Raw genomic sequence first — 5,107 nt, 5'->3', positions numbered from 1 at the left:
AGCAGAGGATCAAAGAACTTAATTGATGGGTGGGTTTATAAATGGCACCCATAGTATTCAGTACCACCATTTGTAGTCTGTTGTAATGTCTGTAAGACCTAGGATGGTGAATTCCCTTTTTAGGTCATCTTCAGAAGGAGTCTTCAGTACACCTCAGCCTAAGTGCTTGTCCGATCATGCAGAAAATCTTGTGATCAGGTCATTACAGCAAGAGCTCTGCAGTCCAAGCAGAAAACCAGTCTAACCTTATGCAAGTCAGACTCGCATTGAAAGAGGAAATCAGTTTAATGATGGTCAAAACAGATTATAATGCACAGAAAGAGACAAAAATCTTGCACTAGAAAGCATAAACTCACCATTATTTGAGGTGAGGACTGAGGACGTTTTTTAAAAATCATTTTCCTTGACTTTTGGACTCTTCCTCTTTGTCAGCATTTTGTCAGCCACTTAACAAAGGAAATGAACAATGAGAACATGCTGGTACTTGGCATTTTAGGATAGGGAATCTATTAGGTGTGCTTACTACACCTCTTACAAAAGTTTGCAATGGAGGAGTAAGCCCTATTGAACACAATGGAATTTACTTCTGAGTAGACACATGCATAAGCGTGTATTGTAAGACTGTTAGCTTTTACAAGTCCAGAGACATAATTGTACAAAAGGGTAACATACAGACAAGTCCCTCTCCTGCTATGTTCCAGTACATGAAAACATTCCCTTTACCTTGTATTCCTTTCTTAGGGGTTGCAGAGTTGCACCAGTTCGTTGCCACACTGAATCTGCTCCTAACACTTACAGGGGGAACGGGTGAAAGTGCTGACATGCATACAAATTGCATGCACTTCAGGGTTTTTTTGTGCACTCACAGTATTTTGAATAGCAGGGTCTACAGTTGCACAAGAAAAAGTTAAGGGGTACAGAGTATCCATGTGGAGATCTTCAAACAAAGGCTTGACAGACACCTGCCATAAATGCTCTAGGACAGCGGTTCCCAAACTGGGGGTCAGGACCCACTGGTGGGTCACAGCCTGATTTTGGTGGGTCCCCAAAGGGTGATGAAAAGATGAGATAACTAATTGCCTCAAGATCTGAGGTTGTTCAAAAATCAGAGACTGTTGCTGCTAATTACCCTGCAAAGAGCTCAGCTTCTGAAGTTTGCAAGCATGAGTAAATACAGGATGATAAATGTTTGAGGGTCTTTTTTCTGGTTTTTATAAATAAATAAATAAATAAATATTATTTTGTTCTATATCTCCTTTTTAAAAGTCTGGTAAACCTAGGTGAGTCCCGATACAGTGTCATTTTTAAAAGTGAGTCCCGGTGCTAAAAGGTTTGGGAACCACCGCTCTAGGAGGATTTCCTTCTATAGGCAGGGAGTTGGACTAGATAACCTCGTGGGTACCTTCCAACTCTATGATTCTATTATTATACCTTTCCCCAAATAAATAGATAGAGAGGTTTTGGAGGTAGCTGCCATGTCTGTCTTTATTTTGCTGAGAAAATGGGGAGATTTGGGGCACAAACCAGTCAGCCATTATTCAGTAATAAAAATTCTGATCAAAGAAAAAAATAGCACAAGCCTACAACATTTTACAAAAGGTTTATATTAGAAGAAACTTCATCTCCTGATGATTGTTTTCATGTTATAAAGGGAGACATGGACCACCCAGCCTACCTCTCAATTAATTCCCTGGTATGTGTTTGTATATATAGCAGTCAGTAGGTCTCCTTCCAAATCTCATAAACTCGCCTCTTGTAAGAACCAAAAGTGGGTATAATTTGAGTTCACAAGGTGTTTTTCCTCCTAGAATATTCCACATCACAATTTGACAAAATAAACCAAGTTTAGTCTCTGAAGACAGAGAATTAGCTACGTGAGGGTTTTGTTTAGGGACAATGGATTACCAAACACAAGAGGAGGTTCTTGTAAACACTTGTGGTTGCACAATGAAAATGAAGAGTCTTCATAACGGTATGTTGTACACGTAGTTGTAGTTGGCAACCTTCAGTCTCGAAAGACTATGGTATCATGCTCTGAATGGTGGTTCTGGCACAGCATCTAGTGTGGCTGAAAAGGCCGATTCAGGAGTGACAATCCCTTCCACACTGGGAGCAAGTGTAGTGTGTCCCTGGTCTGTCTCCCTGGCTATGGGCCTTCCTTCTTTGCCTCTTTGCCTCAGTCTGTTGGGCAAGTGTCTCTTCAAACTGGGAAAGGCCATGCTGCACAGCCTGCCTCCAAGCGGGCCGCTCAGAGGCCAGGGTTTCCCAACTGTTGAGGTCCACTCCTAAGGCCTTCAGATCCCTCTTGCAGATGTCCCTGTATCGCAGCTGTGGTCTACCTGTAGGGCGCTTTCCCTGAGTTCTCCATAGAGGAGATCCTTTGGGATCCGGCCATCATCCATTCTCACAACATGACCAAACCAACGCAGGCATCTCTGTTTCAGCAGTGCAAACATGCTAGGGATTCCAGCTCATTCCAGGACTGTGTTGTTTGGAACTTTGTCCTGCCAGGTGATGCTGAGGATGCGTCGGAGGCAGCGCATATGGAAAGCGTTCAGCCAGTGTAAAGAACATGCAGGTCTTTTTCTCTGTCAGATTTCGGGATCTCAAATCCAGCCAACAGCCTGTTCGAACAGTTATGCAGACACAAATTCTCAAAAATACATTCAGATATAAATTGATTCATACACACAAGTACACACACAGTATAGCCCCTGCTCCCACTTTGTATATATCACCCCTCCTCAGGCAGAATATGTTTTTCACACAGACATTAGTGTTACCATGTTGTTCCTTGTTATTCTGTGAGGATAGAGATGTTGCCTCCCAGGTCCCACTTTCAGAAACACCATATACTGTGCCTTTCAGTGTTCCAGATCATGGGGAGAAAAGCACCCCATACAGCAGACTAATGCTGTATTAAGGAGGGGGGAACATGTCATGAACCTGCCACAAACTACAGGGATGACACTGAGAAGGGGAGTATACCCGAGTCAGAAGACCAAGCCCCAGACTTTGTCCCAGACTTTAGCCACAACCTGGAACCTGGGTCTGAGCTCACTTGAGACAAAGGAGCCTGAGATGCCAGAATGGGAGACCCCAGAGCCAGCACACTCTCAGTCAGAGGTTCTCAGGCAACCAGCCTCACTTCCATGAGCCTGCACCTCAGCACCAGCAATGGGCCAGGAAGAGGTCAATTAAATGGAGGTCAGAAGGCTGCCCCTTTAAGATCTCTCCTCTGCCCTGGTTAGAGAGGTGTAGTAGACTCATCCTAAGAGGAGCAGTCTTGGGCCAAATTTCTCCTCTGGCTTTTGCTGAGCAAATTGTTGCTTATTCAGAGTTTTCCTGTGTCAATGCAGCCTGTGTCTCCTCATGGGTATCCATTTGTGAGAAAGAATCAGGATTGGATCGGCTAGGCTAGGCTAGGATGAGCCAGGACTTAATGATGCACTCCCTTGTGCTCATCATGCCAATGGTTGTGCCTGCACTGTTTGTGATTTTAACTTTGTGTATCCCACTTCTCTTGGTCCCATTACCTGATGACCAGTTCTTAAGATGAGAAAGTCATGATCATGGGATGTTTCCCATTAATATTTATGTGTTATTAAGGAGGAAGTATCCCCATATGATCAAAATTACAACCATTTTTCAGGAGGTTAGTAACTTGCAATTTTACCACATGATGCACTTTTCACAAGATTACTACGTGAGTATTCAGGGGACAAGCAAATTAATAATACATAAAATATTAGAAGCGAGGCTGATTTTTGCAATGTCTGGGGAAAGGCACCATCTCCCCCATGAAAGTATGGCCTTAATAAAATCTAGAATCTTCTAGCTATGCATAAATGCCCCATAAAGGCTGCACACAACTTTGGATAAGAACCATTACCTTTATTGGGTCTGATTAACTATGAACGAGGAAGTTCCAAACAAGTTACGGCAGGTTTTAGATTCCTAATGCAAAAAATCATTAGAAATATATATCTATGTATTCTACATACACAATCATTGTGTACATCTATGATCTGTGCTGTCCCAGAAGGAGGAATCTTTCAACATATGGCAATAGTAAACACTTAGAAAACAAAAGAGAAAAAGCCCGTTGGTTGTTGAATTGACACAAACAGTTCAATTTTCATACATTTTACAGTGGAAATTATGAAATATGAAATATGTCAGGTATGTTTATTAAAAAACAGCTGTATAGAGAGCTGTATATTTCAGAATTTCTAGGTGGCTACAAGTGACAAAGTTTAAACTCTTGACTTGCATATGTGTATCTTATACAGATAGTTGGTCTAACAAAATTCACAGCCGAGCCATTTTGGATGGCATTCACAATACATGAAAACCTTAATTTAGTATTCAGTAAAAATCGCTAACCCAAACTCAAAGTTCTTGGGCAATGCACAATATTGTGTTTCCTAGATTATTTCATATAGTACTTCAATAACGAAAACATTTGTTAAGAATCTCATCATGTTAATAATAACTTGTAATAATTATGTTAAGGAAATGTAGACATATTGAAAATAATGCATCTACACAGGGGCAGTGTCCCAAGTTGATCCAGAACCCAAGGCAGCACCATATAGTGCCATCCACTGACCCAAAATTACACCAGCCACTCTCCAGCAGCACGTGTCACCATTCCGTTCCAGCAAATTCGCAGACACCAGCACACCGTTGCATCAGTGTGCACCATCCTTGTCCTCCTTCACCACCTGGAATGACTGGGCAGGTGATGGGGTGGCTGGACAAACAAAGGGAGATGATACACAGGGAAGAGGGCATTTTCATCTGTTTTTAACCTCCCCTAGCCTGCTGTAGGAAGCAAATACTTCAGCCAGTCTCATGACTGGACCAGCACTGCATTTAACAAAAATTGATTGATTGATTCTCTAAGCCAGCAATTTTCAACAAATGGTCCACTGGTGTGCCACAGGCATTTGGGGTCATTCATTTGTAGGACCATAGTGGGATATGAGCCTCCCACCAGCGGCATGAGCATAACAGGGTTGTGAGCATAAATAGAATGCTAGAGGCAGGGAGATGGTAGTGAGATGCACGTATCTTGTGGTCTTGTGTATGCTCCCTGAGGCAG

The sequence above is a fragment of the Tiliqua scincoides genome, chromosome 6, assembly GCF_035046505.1.
Source record: "Tiliqua scincoides isolate rTilSci1 chromosome 6, rTilSci1.hap2, whole genome shotgun sequence".
NCBI classification, from domain to species: Eukaryota; Metazoa; Chordata; class Lepidosauria; order Squamata; family Scincidae; genus Tiliqua; species Tiliqua scincoides.
The sequence above is the reverse complement of the archived record's forward strand: the minus strand, read 5'-3'. Positions refer to the sequence as shown.